Below are 12,158 nucleotides of genomic sequence, written 5' to 3'. Positions count from 1 at the left end.
ATGGTTCTTGAGAGGAGGGCAAGTAAGAGGTTGTATAATGGGTGGGTCTCCCCGCAGAAGGGTGCCCTTCCTTGGCATTAATCCAGAGAGTTTTTTTGCTTCCTCCTGCTCAGTCATTCTCAGCCTTCAAATAGAAATATGAACCATTACTTTCACACCTCGGTGAATGCCCTGGAGAACTGAAACCAGGAGTGCAGACAGATATCATGCAGCAATACACAGAGCAGTGATAGTCACCAAAGGGTAAAAACAACCCACGCGTCCACCAACAGATGCATGGATAAACAAAAGGGGGTATATACATACAATGGGATATTACCTAGCCTTATAAAGGAATGAATGGCGAGTGGTCCGTGCTACAACACGGCTAAGTCTTGAAGACATTGTGCTGGATGAAACAAATGGACAGATATAGTGCAGTTCCACTTACATGAGGTGTCTAGAATAGGCAAATTCGAAGAAACGGAAAATAGAATAGAGGTTGGGGGAGGCTGGGAGGAAGAGGGAATGCAGATTTACTGTTTAATGGGTACAGGATTTCTGTTAGGGATGATAAAAAGTTTCTAGAGATGGATAGTGATGATCTCTGCCTAGCATTGTATCTGAGTTTTTTGAGAACGAGAGTAAGGGAGGGGGAGGGAGACAGAGAGAGAGAAGCATCAACTCATTGTTCTGCTTTCTTGTGCACCCACTGATTGCTTCTCATAAGTGCCCTGACTGGGGCTCGAACCAACAACCTCGAGGTCGAGCTGGTGTCCCTGGGATCAGGCTAGCAACCCCAGGATAAAGCTGGGCACCTCATGCCCTGGGAAGACACTCTACCCACTGTGCCATCAGCAGGGCTACATTACATAGCATTTTAATATCTCTGAATTATGTACAGAAAAGGGTTAAAATGGCAAATTTATGTGTGCATTTTACTGTAATTAGAATAAATGGCTGGATGAATGGATGGGTTAGTGACTGAATAAATAAGAAAACAAATTGAGTTCAGGGCTCAAGGCCTTCGAAAGTGTTTCTAGATTCTGCCTGACTGAAACAGCCTTCTCTGCACCTGTGACACACTGTTCTCTGATTATTAATGCGGTTGCCTGTCTCTACACTGAGCTGGGAGCTTCTGTGGGCCATGTCCTTTTCTATTGTACTTTATATTTCTGGCTCTCACCAAATGCCTAGCATATTATGAAAATCTGACAATTCTGTTTTAAATCAATGGGTCTGATAGCTTTTTTTTTATTTTATTTACAAACAAGATTTAATAATGTGCACAAGAATAGTTTGTCCCCAAATAAGAAAACCACATATTGTTTTGTTTCAAAAGGTTACAAACTCAGAGCCTGAAAAATCCCGAGGTCATCAGCGGAGGAAGAGTCTGTTTTTGGAACCGCCCACCAGCGAATGATCAGGTTTCTGTCCAGGCAGCCTCTCATCGTGAGGACAAGGGACAGTGCGCTTTACACTCCACTCTGCACGCTCCCCTTGAGCCACCTTCAGTACCGCCTGTTCATCTTCTTGAACTTCTCTGAGTGATAGTCATCAGTGGCCTTCTCGTTAGCGGGGCGCTTGCGGTTAGGGGGAGACCGATCAGGCTCTGGCTTCTCTGTGTCACCCACTCTCAAGGGACAGGCTTTGGGCTCTTCTTTATTTCTCCGTATGGGGGCATTGAGCTCCTCGTGATAAAATCGGTTGTGCTGCACGTAATTCACCGCCATGTTGGTGGGCACAAAGGATGTCTCACTGTCTTTCTTCTTGTTCTGCTGCTCTGCCAGCAAATGGGCCTTGGCGTCCTCCGTGGAAATGATATTTTTTATTTTAGCATCGATGCCCAGGTCCGCCTCAGGGATGCCGCTCAGCATCTGGTGGGAAAGCATCGCCTCCGTCTTCTTCGCGGAGGAGACGCGGATGTTTTCCGGGAGTTCGTAAAGACAGTCCTCTGCTTCACTTTCTGTTCTTCGTGTTCCACGATCCCCTTCCTCTTCTTCAGCTCTGTCTCAATGAACTTCATCATGTCGGCGTCCTCATCCCTCCAGTTGGTTTCCACAGAAAAAGATGTCCCCAGGTGGAGGTCTTCCTCTTCACTGATCTTATCCTTGCCCCTTTCCTTCAGTTTCTTCATGTCCACCACACCGCCCGTCTTCATCTGAAAGGGATCATCCTCGAGAGGGGTCTCTTCCTGGACCTTCTCTCCCACCAGCAGCGCCACAGCACTCACTCCGTTGGGCCTCTTCCTCAAGTTCTGCACCTCTCGGGTCTCTTTTAGTTTTAATCGAACCTCTTCTGAGTCCTGCTCATCTTCCTCCGACTCTGAATCAGCCCGGCGCCGGCGGAAAGTCTTCCTGATGACCGGCATGGTGGCGCCGGGCCCCGCGCTCAAGGTGCTGCGCCGCTGCTTGGTGGCCTGGGCTGTTTCCAGCCTGCAGCAGTGCTGTCAGAGCGCCGGCCCGCTGTCGGGGACCATAAAATAAATGAAACAGACACCAGCTACTACCTGTATCACAATAGTGGTTGGTTAAGCTTGGCTCGGGTTCTTTTTAAAATGTTTCTTATTGTCCTTTCCATCATAATTTTTTTTTTTTTTTTCATTTTTCCGGAGCTGGAAACGGGGAGGCAGTCAGACAGACTCCCGCATGCGCCCGACCGGGATCCACCCGGCGTGCCCACCAGGGGGCGATGTTCTGCCCCTCTGGGGCATCGCTCTGTTGCATCCAGAGCCATTCTAGCGCCTGAGGCAGAGGCCACAGAGCCATCCCCAGCGCCCGGGCCATCTTTGCTCCAATGGAGCCTCGGCTGTGGGAGGGGAAGAGAGGGACAGAGAGGAAGTAGAGGGGGAGGGGTGGAGAAGCAGATGGGCGCTTCTCCTGTGTGCCCTGGCCGGGAATCGAACCCGGGACTCCTGCACGCCAGTCCGACGCTCTACCGCTGAGCCAACCGGCCAGGGCCTCCATCATAATTTTAATAAGCAATATAGTAAGCAGATTGATTAAAAAAAACACTGAACCTCAGATATGAAAGAAATAGTATAGACAGTTTATTTTATTTTATTGTATTGTATTTTTCCAAAGTGAAAAGCTGGCGTGGGGTGGGGGGCAGGCAGGCAGACAGACTCCTGCATGCGCCAAACCTGGATCCACCCAGCATGCCCACCAGGGGGCAATGCTCGGCCCCTCTGGGGTGTTGCTCCACTGCAATCGGAGCCATTTTAGGGCCTGAGGTGGAGACCATGGAGCCATCCTCAGCAACCAGGCCAGCTTTGCTGCGACAGAGCCTTGGTTGTGGGAGGGGAAGAGAGAGACAGAAAGGAGAGAGGGAAAGGTGGAGAAGCAGATGGGCGCTTCTCCTGTGTGCCCTGGCCAGGAATCAAACCTGGGACTTCCACACTTTGGGCCGATGCTCTACTGCTGAGCCAACTGGCCAGGGAGGCCAGTAGACAGTTTATTAACAGTTCTTACACATGCACTGATACCCTTACCAAGGAAATTCTTCCTCTTCCTGTCCCTCTCTGTAGCTTAACTGGACTCCTCCTTTAGGTCTTAATATAGACACCATCATCTGTGGGAAGCCTCTTTTACCAGGTAACTTCTGCTATCCGTGTCCTAAACTGCCATGAGCTTACAATGTATTGTCCTCTCCTGTCATCATGCTTGTCACACCATGTTGTATACTTTTTCTGTCTTCCCCACTGGACAGTGAACTCCATGAGAGCAGAGACTGCTACATTCCCAGCATGTAGCAAAACTCCTAGCACATGATGGTACTCAATAAATAGTATGCATTGAACAGGCGGCTAAAGGAATGAGGAGTGAATGAATGCAGTAAGGTGGGCGTGACACTGTACAGAGTGTGTGGCCAATTCCTTTTAACTAGCTGAAACAGACGAGGGAGGTAAGGTCCAGAGAGAGAAAGTGAATTTTCTTAGGTGCACAGAAAATCAATAGGCAAAGGAGAACTAGAATCCAGAAATCCTGGCTCATGGATATCTGTGCTATTTCCATTATAACACGACTTTCTGCTCCCCTAAAGGTCAATATTTCTGTCTGAGATGATCTATGACCTCGTACCTTTGGGATTAAGTCATAAACTCACCATGCATAGTGTTTTGAAAGTATCATCCATTTTAACAGAGGGATTTTGGAGAGCAATGCATTAAAGTAAAATGTCTTTTGTAGAACTTAGTTTAAAGCATTGGACTTGGCTGGTGAAGAATAGAATTTGAGGCATTGTACATTCTCTTTGGGCATCCCTTGCATTTTATCATGAGACTAGGCTGCCTCCTTAGGAAAATCTGGATCAAGTGGGATTGTCTTGAAGGCAGCTGAAACCTGCTTGCCTGAAGTTCTGGTCAAAGCTAGTGGTAGATGCAGAGGGAGGGGGAGGAGAAGGTAAAGGATGAGAGATAAGATCTACCTGAAAGCTATAAACAGAAAGACGAGTAAAAATGTGCCCATCTGTTTCTAATTCTATCAAGAGGAGAAAGTGAACAGCCTTCAGTCCTTAATCACAACCATGTCCAGTGTGAAGAAATGGGGTGTGCTTCATTCATAAATGTTGGTAGGCAGGCCCCTTCTTCTTCACTTACTATAAGCAATGTACCCAACCTCAAGGCATGAACTATGACCAGTCCAAGCTAGTCATGACAGTCCTCTTTCCCTTCATCAATGATTGGTCTAGCAGGGAGCATGTGATCCAGTTCTAGCCAATAAAACACAAGGAGACAAGTCTAAATGTTGTTTTAAGGGAAAAGTTTTTTTTTTTCCTTGGGAAGGAGAAAGCTAGTTTTTGCTCTCATTACACTCCTTTCTCCTTGAGGCTCTGATGTGCAAGAACATGGTGCGCTTAGCCACAGCAGCCATCTTGGAACCTTGAGGGAAGGTGTTGCAGGCACACGGAGGGCAGAATAGCAGGACCAGGAGTTTGTGATAACATCCTTGACTCACTGAACTGACCCAGAAACCTCTTGTCTCTGGTTTCTTGGTAAGGAAATACTAAATATCCCCATGGGTTAAGTTATTGTTAGGTTTATGGTTTCAGCAAACTTCTCTAAAGTAAATATTTTCAGCTTTGGGGGCTATATGATCTCTATCACAAATATTTAGTGTCTGGCATTGTAGCACCACAACCACCATATGATTAAGCTGCATTTCAATAAAACTTTATTTACACAAACACAGCAGGCCAGATTGGTCCACAGGCCATAGTTCACTAAGTCCTGGTTTAGATTGTTGGTACATCCATCTCTACAAATATTTATTAAGACCCTCCTATGTTCCAGCCACTGTTCTAGGAACTGGGGCTAAATCAGAAATCAAAACATCTCCAGTCTCACTCTGGCTGGATAGCTCGGTTGGTTAGAGCATTGTCCTGATAGGCAAAGGTTGTGGGTTCGATTCCCCATCAGGGCACATATAAGAGCGGATATATATGTGTTTTTTTTTCTCTCTCTCCCTTCTTCTCTCTCTAAAATAAGTAAAATAAAAAAAAAATTTTTTTAAGTATATCAGATCTGTGGCCTGTGAAGCTTACGCACTGCTCAGGGAGACATGTAAAAACCCAGTAAATGGGTTGCAGATTGTGATTGATGCTGTGATGGACACTGAATGATGCGCAGTTCTGAGGTTGGGCAGGGCAGTGGGGATGGACCCAGTTTCAATGAGTTGATGAGAGGAAGGTGACAATTGAGACTTATAACAGGCAGCAGGGACTGGAAATGTAAACGCTTTAGGGCAGGGCCAGGTTTAACATATTCAGGAAGCACTAGAGGCTCCAGAGGGAGCAGACCAGGGAGAGAGAAGTAGGCAGGGCCCAGATCACCAGGGGCCTGGGGGGCCTGAGAAGAATCACAGATTTTGTGGCCAGAGCAACCACAGGGCGTGGTGCGGTAGTGATTTACACTTTACAGGGGCCGGGGTGAGTGTTCCTGGACTGCGGGGAGGCAGGGGCGAAGCAGAGCGGGCCTTTGGGATGCTCTCTCAACATCCCACGAACTGTATACAGGGCAATCTCAACTCACTTAAGTCGTGCATATAGCAGGTTCCCCTGGATGGTAGAGATGGGTTGAGGGGGAGAAAGCCTAGGAATATAGAAGCACCAGAAAGAGAGTTCCAGAAAGAAAAACTGGCTTCTCGATGCAGATATTTAGGAAGCCACTATTTAATAAGGCCCCATGACAGAGTTACCCAGTACGTCTGCATCCTTAGCAGCTCCGAGCGGGAGCCGGCATGCTTGCTGGGTTGTCCTAAGACGAGGAAGGGGTGACACAGGTCACAGCTGCAGCCTGGCTGGGGGATGGGACCAGTGAGGCTTGTGCCCACCTCTGCCATAGCGTTCTGTGACTCAGTCTCCCCCACAGCACTCTACTCTGAAAAGACACCCATGGAGGGGCTGCTCAGACTGTGCATTCATTCCTCGCTTTGTCTCACAGAGGATTTGAGGCAGCTTTCAAGAAACGCATGTAATACAATAGAAAAAAATCTAAATATAGCAAAGCTAATACAAATCAGATGAAAGGTCCAGACCAAGAGGCAGAAGAGGAAGCCAAAATGCAGGTTATCACACCCCGCGACACCCTGCGTGGCTGCCGTCACAGAGAGGTCGGGAAACCCATCTGCTCACAGTCCTACTGTGTCACTCACATTCTACAGTTTCCCGAACTTACTCCAGCCCTTGGGCCTTTCTTGCCAGTGACGGGGAGATTCGCAGGCACCTGTGCTGGTGCCCATGAGGAGGGCCCCTCTCCCTGCCTGCCTCTGAGGCGATCTCAGAAATGCTGTTTCTCCTTCTCTGGACGGGGAGGAAGCGCTGCAGCTGGTGTTCACAATTTTCTACTCAATTGCTTTGTTCTGGGCTTGGTTTAGCTTAATGATTTCCCAATCAGATCTGAATTTCTTCACATTACTGAAGTCAAAATGCTAACAAGCAAGACAAACGGAACCAAGAGCTGAGAGTCTCATCCCAAAGTGATGGGGAAGGCAGCTACGTCCTGGGCCAGAGCCCCCGGGAGTGGACCAAGGCCAGAGGGCCGCCACCAAGGGCGCATCGATGAAAACAGCGAGCGGCGGCCGGCCTGGCGCCTGCTAGGGTTCCAGGCGAAATGCTCGCTAACCCAGACCGGAGAGCTCAATACTCTGCTCAGGGTGGGCCACTTTGGACAAATCATTAGTCATTTCCCCTCATCTCCCTCCCCAGCCAAGTGGGATTGGCTAGTTTATCAGGAAGGGGTTGACTTCTAGGCTGTAAGGAAGAGCTCCCCCCCCCCCCCCAGAGGACGGAGATGCGATGGCGGATAGCTGATGACCACGTGACTCCCCCCAGAGGACGGAGGATGCGATGGCGGATAGCTGATGACCACGTGACTCCTCCCTGGCTTGGTCTGCCTCATAGTCACCTCTCCCTGCCCCCTTCTCCTCCAGCCTCTTCCCTCCCTCCTCCACTGTCCCACCGACCTGGTCTTCAAGCCATTGGTTATCTCTATCTTGGGTCCTTCTGACCAGGCAGTTCCTGTTCGTGTCCCCTCTCTGGCTCAGCACCCCTAGGCTCTCAGAATCCTTCTTTTGTGAACTGTCTCCCCAAGCAGTCCTGGCAGGAGGGGTCACTCCTACGTCTGGTTCCCACCTCCCGTCCCTCTAAAGCCCACCCACCCCAACACAGGGTCACCCCAGAAGGGGGCTCTGTCCGTCACAGTTGGGTACTCTCAGCTTGCAGGCCTGGCAGATGGGTCCAGATATAGATATCCCCTGCTTCACCTGTGCCAGGTGAAAGGACGCCTCGTTCAGCTGAACCTGGTGGGGATGTCAGGGTCCGTCACGAGAGGTAGCCTGGGGTCCTGACACAGGGTGACTCAACTCCTTCCAGTTTGCCTGGGACTTTCCCGGTTTTAAAATGGGAAGTCCCATATCCTGGGAACCCGCTGAGGCCTGGGTAAACTGGGGTGGTTGCTCACCCTGCGAGAGAACCAGGCTTAGAGTATGAGAACAAGCTCCGGTCCCTGTTCTGCTCCATACCACCCGCGTAACCCCTGGCAACGCACGTCTCCCTCTCTATAAACTAAGGACTATAATGCCTCCCCTGCCTGCCTCGCTGGGCTATTCTAGGGGTCACATCAGATATTAGATGTGAAAGTGCTTAAGGAACACTAAAGTACCGGACAGATGTAAGAGGGGTTTTATTACCCAGTGTTTATGACCTGGAGGCCAGAGTATTAGCAATTTCAATTAATCAAACAAATGGAAAAATAAATTGGTTTTATGGAAACAGATTCCCGTACCTTGCCAAGGGTTCAGGGCTGGGGCAAGGGAAGGGAGAGAATCCCAGGGAACGCATAGCTTTCGCTGGGCTAAACCCAGGCAGCAGCTCACCCCGGTCCACCTTGGCTCCGGAAGCCCAGAACACACATGCCTGGGACCTGCAGGCTCAGCCCCAGGACGGGGTGGCATCGAGATCCTTTCTCAGAGAAATCAAAGGTGGTTTACTCTTCATTGCCCGTGCTGCGGTTAAATAAAACTGCCCAGTGTCACCGGGCATCACTTCCGTGATTTACATGGGACTTCACAAGCTGCTTGAGTGATTACCCTCAGACATCGGTGTGTATTCTGGTCATGTTCAGGAAGCAGCATTTTGAAGACCTGATTCAAGAGGAGGTGGAAACCTCTCCCCTTCTACTCTAGAGATTGTGCCCGGACACTGATCGATACAAAGTACCAGCAGAATCAAGACAGGCCCTGTCCTGGAGTCTGAGTCCTGATGCTTAGCTTAGAGTTGAAAATGGACATAATTATAATGAGCTGGCTCCCTTTCTTCCATACTGGAAGGAAGGTCATGGTTGAGGCATAAAAATGAAACTGACAGCCAGGTGTCCCCTCTGAAGGACTTTCTCTGCTAGTTGAGGAGATGGGTAAAGAAATGGCCACATGGAAACAGTTCTAATATAGGGCCATCCAAGTGCACAGTAAGAACCATTTGTGCCAAAGTGGACTTAGGCAGGGAGAGAATCTCATCAATAATTTGGGAGCAAGGTGTACTGGGGACAATTTGCAATTCAGATCATCTGTCATTGTATAATTAGGAATGGATTGTACCCAGTTCTGGTTTACGGGTTTGTGGAATCGGGCACTGTGAGTCCAATAAAGAAAAACAGCCATAACAAATCTAATAGCCTTTCCTCCCCCCAGCTCTGCTAATCAATGAGACCATCGAAAAAGCAGTTTTGCCCAGCGTGGGTCAAGCCACAGCTCTTCAGTTAGCCTGGTGGAAGTCACTGGTGTCCCATACTCTTTCCATCTGGAGCGTGGTGTGACGGCCAGACAGCCCTCACCCCACCCCTCTCATTATGATACTGCCTGCTGATGGAAAGCCAACAGCAATGAGAAGGAAGGGAATTTGCCTAGATTAAAATAACAGTGTCCAATGCTCTTTAAAGTGATAAATGTTTTTAAATTAGAGAATGTTCTTGAAGTTTGCCATATTACAGGGGAGAAAAACAAGGCTCGGAGTGTGTATGAGGGGGTGGGACATGGGGAGGGATCACACACATAGTTGAGAAAACAAAGATTAAATTTTGGAGGATTCTGACCCTATCCGTGACATTGTATGAACTAGGTATTGAATAATTCCACCAGGTGATCCACTGTTCTAAGAGCTTGCTATGCAATCCCTTGTTTAATCTTTGTGACAACCCTTGAGGTAGTTACTATTATTTGATCTTCATTTTGCAGATGGGAAAACCAAGGCACAGAGAGGTTAAGTAACTTGCCAAAGGTCACGGAGCTAGCCAACTAAACTGAGATTAGACCTCAAGTCTAGACATCATCCTCTTAAGCACTCACTTCTTAGCTATACGGCCTCTTAGTTGAGCACATCCTGGAAACTACAGTTTTTTGTCTTTTGGCAAGATACTTATAAAAATGTATCCATTTATTTCATTTATAAATCTTTGTTTCACATCTACTCTATACCAGGTTCTGGGGGTCTTCAAATACGTAACACCCAGTTTTTACCCTCGAGGAGCTCACAGTCTATAATGCCCTGCCCTTAAGTGGCAGCCTTCTATTTCATGAACTGCACTAGTTTTCTGTTGTAAATAATTACCACAAACCTTGGGACTTAAGACTACACACAGGCATTAGCACACAGATCGGTAGGCCCGCCAGTCACTAGCGCGCAGACCTGCAGGCCCGCCGGTCCCTAGCGCGCAGACCTGCAGGCCCGCCGGTCCCTAGCGCGCAGACCTGTTGGCTCGCCGGTCCCTAGCGCGCAGACCTGTAGGCCCGCTGCCCCACCAGTCACTAGCGCGCAGACCTGTAGGCCCGCCGGTCCCTAGCGCGCGGACCTGTAGGCCCGCCGGTCCCTAGCGCACAGACCTGTAGGCCCGCCAGTCACTAGCACGCAGACCTGTAGGCCCGCCGGTCCCTAGCGCGCAGACCTGTAGGCCCGCCGGTCCCTAGCGCGCAGACTTGTAGATGAGAAGCCCAAGTGGCCGCAGCCAGGCTCTTTGTTTAGTGTCTCACAAGACTGAAATCAGGGTCAGCCGCCTGAACTCTTCCCTGGAGTCCCTGAAGGAAACTCCATTACCAGGATCACTTGGGTTGTTAGGGGTAGGTGCTAGGGATTACTCCTGTTTTACAGAGGAGGGAATGAAGCCCAGAGAGGTTCTCAGTCTTCTGCAGGACCACACTGGTGGGGCTGATGGGGTCCCAGTTCCAGTCTGTGAAACTCAGAAAGCAGATGCCCTTTCCGTTCTCCACATGCTGCGGGGGCGGGGGCGGGGGTAGGGGCGGGCGTGTGTGTGAGTGGATACAGGGCTCCTGGGTACAAACCCTGCCCCAACCATCACGTCATCACGGCCACTACCCAGACAACGGAATGCACCAAGTTCTCACTCACTATGCACTTAGTCCTCACAAGGGCCCTGTGAGGCCGGGGTCATTATCATTCCCATTTTGTAGCTGAAGAAACTGAGGCACCATGAGCTTAAGTCAGTCACACAACTGGTTGGAAAGAGACTAGGGTTCAAAGCTAGGCAGTCTGGGTCCAGAGCCTCCATTCTGAGTGCCATCCTGCTTTTCCCGCCAGAAATTAAGTAGGAATGAAAAATAAATATGCAAACCTTGCCCCGGGGAGTGGAGAGGTAAGTGCTGTCTGCTGGGCACCATACTATGGGCTCCATCTATCCAACCACATTTAACATCTACATTTGCAACAAGTCTGGATGTGGAGAGTAGATTGCCTGAGGCCATGAAGCTATGAAGTGCTAGAGGCAGAATTTGAACCGGCTTCTCTAACACCTAGGCTTTTTCCATCAGACAGCATGATCCACTGGTGGCCCCGTGTCCACAACAGTTTGGGACAGATTGAGAGCCTGAAAGCTGAAGGGAACAGGGCTCAGCCAGGTCAGTGTAGTCTAGGTGGACTTCCAAGAGGAGGTGAGAGAGAAGGTGAGTGAGTGAGGAGGTACAGTTGTAGCTATTTGGATGCTTTGGCTCTGACTAGAAACTACGTCCATTTTTTTTATTTAAAAAATACTTGCATTGGATTACCATAAATAAATGGTGAGCCCTCTTCCTAAATTGGCTTATTTCCCCACGTGTTAACAACTAATTACTGGCATGGCATAGTCGGCAGGCAGCCCCTCGCCGAGCCTGCAGAGTCATTAGCTGTGGCAGCCCCTGCTCTCTCAGCATGCATGTTTAAAGAACCCCTCGCCGCCTTAATTTAAAGGGAGCCCCTCCTCACTGCTAGCCTCCCCTCTCCCCATGACATGAGTTCAGAGCAGCTTGACTCCCCTGTTTCAAATACAGCTTTCATGGAAAGGAAAGCAAGGCAGGCACACATTTAGAGCCCATTCAGATGGCGCAGCCCCTGGGAATAAAACACATCCTTGTAGAGTTTTTTTTTTGCAGATAGCACCACCGAGCCACCAAGCACTGCCCAATATGAGAGAGGGAACGTAGCATTCTCTGGGGAAAGAGGACGAGCCATAGGAAGGCTTGAGTACTCATTCAGAGCCCCTTCACTGTGCAGAAATCCTTTCTTCACCCTTCAGTTAAGGAGGATTGTCTACTAACAAAACTCTTTCCGAGTGTTATTATTTGTATGTAAAGGTAGCAAAATATTGTGTCTTTACCTCATTATCTACATTTCTCAGTGCCTCCTAATCAGACTAACGG

At 49.2% G+C, this 12,158-nt stretch overlaps 1 pseudogene; it reads right to left on the bottom strand.

Moving 5' to 3' along the window:
• Positions 1–1,251: 1,251 nt before the first annotated feature.
• LOC136323534 (splicing factor C9orf78 pseudogene) lies at positions 1,252–2,360 on the bottom strand (annotated as a pseudogene).
• Positions 2,361–12,158: the final 9,798 nt, after the last annotated feature.

This window comes from Saccopteryx bilineata, chromosome 2, assembly GCF_036850765.1.
Source record: "Saccopteryx bilineata isolate mSacBil1 chromosome 2, mSacBil1_pri_phased_curated, whole genome shotgun sequence".
Classification (NCBI taxonomy): Eukaryota; Metazoa; Chordata; class Mammalia; order Chiroptera; family Emballonuridae; genus Saccopteryx; species Saccopteryx bilineata.
This window is presented reverse-complemented; position numbering and strand designations above follow the sequence as displayed.